The following is a 1,667-nucleotide window of genomic DNA, read 5'->3' on the forward strand; positions in this document are numbered from 1 at the left end:
TAAAGCAAGGAACAGAGCAACATCACAGAAGAAGATTGCGTAAAGAGAGACCTCCATAAAGACCTAAGATGTCTGAGCCAGAATGGTATTGGAATCAAGGTTGACAAGTCAGGAAAGACAGAAATCAACAGTCATACTGACACTCACACATATACAGAAAACTGCCAACTTGTACCCAACATTTCTCTGTGTATCCCATGTTCAAATCAAACTTGTGCAGAAAGAATTATTTGTCAGAGAACAGTACTAATGTAAGCATATATGCATACCTACAAATCTATATTGTGGGTTGGAGGATGTCTCATTGGTTAAGAGTACTGCATGCTCTTTTCACAGGTCCTGAGTTCAATTCCCATCAACCACCTGGTGGTTCACCCCTTCTGTTTGGGGATCTGGTTCACTCTTCTGGCATAGTGGTGTACATGAAGATAGAGCACGCACATAAAATAAACTAATAAATATTTAAAAAAACAAACATAAGTTAACATCTATGTATCATATACCGATCATTGTATACGCTTAGAGAATTTCTAACAGAATGTACAAAGGAAAATCTCTGTCACTGGGTTATAGGTGAAGATTTCACAGACAAGACACCAAATAAAAACTAAAATTGGTGAATTACAGAAGGTGAAATCATTTAAAAAAAAAAAAACCTACCATAGCTTTAAATTAAAAAAAAAAAAAAAACATTCTGGGAGGCATGACCAGGCTTGACTCACCAGACTATAGAGGTATCTATGGAAATATCATCAAGGTTATACAGGAACATTGTTGTCATGGTCATAGATGATCCCTTCTATTATCTTCAAAATCCTATGGAGCTATCCACAGAAATGTGTTCTAGGTTACGACACTCTATGTCACAAGAGACCCGGAAGAAAAGAAAAAGACCTAGAGATGCTGGGAATTGAACCCGGGACCCCATACATGCAAAGCATGTGCTCTACCACTGAGCTACATCCCCGGCTATGATTGTATGATTATAGACTATATCAAGATACAATGAACGTGACAGCATTTATATAGAGTCTGAAAGGATTCACATCACATCTTTGAGTATGATTTATCACTTCTAGTTTAGTATTTTGATGGGATGTTTAGATTATTTATAGTATGATAAAAAATCTATTTTCAATGGAAATCAAGTGATATCAATAACAAGAAATTCTGTGCTCTGGAAAACATCACAGACTTACTATAAATTGAGGGTGTTATGTCAAATTTATTATAATGTGTTTCTGCAGGGTTAGGAAGGTTATACCAATGTAAGTCGGAGGTTGGGAAAATGGCATTGCAAGGCTGGTACAGTGAGGCTGGGACCTCCTTTAGCCCTGTGTGCCTCCCTTCAGNGCTGCCTACCAGGAGCTCTCTGAGACCCAGACCCCACGGCTGCTGGAATGCAGGATAAAATTATTTCTTCAACAAACATTTACATTTATAAAGGAACCGAGGAAGAATAAACCTTGAATATCAGATAGTGTTAAGGGNACAAGCATACAGAGGTGCCTTGATCCTGCCCCTGAAGGAAACAGTCTTTTGCCCACCCCTAGTTTAAAGAACTGGAGTGAAGCGGTTTCTCTCACTACTATGTTCACAGGCTGTGCATTTGGATGCCCTGATAGGTGGCAGTTGAATCTCACATCCAGAGTGCAGTATTATGCTAA

The 1,667-nt window shown here is 38.6% G+C and overlaps 1 non-coding gene across 1 annotated transcript; it reads right to left on the bottom strand.

The window, feature by feature from the left end:
* Positions 1 to 895: 895 nt before the first annotated feature.
* Positions 896 to 967, bottom strand: Trnaa-ugc. Its single transcript has one exon. It is a non-coding gene; the product is annotated as a tRNA-Ala (tRNA).
* Between the last annotated feature and the right edge of the window lie 700 nt (positions 968 to 1,667).

Source organism: Mus caroli, unplaced genomic scaffold, assembly GCF_900094665.2.
Source record: "Mus caroli unplaced genomic scaffold, CAROLI_EIJ_v1.1 scaffold_17979_1, whole genome shotgun sequence".
Taxonomy (NCBI): Eukaryota; Metazoa; Chordata; class Mammalia; order Rodentia; family Muridae; genus Mus; species Mus caroli.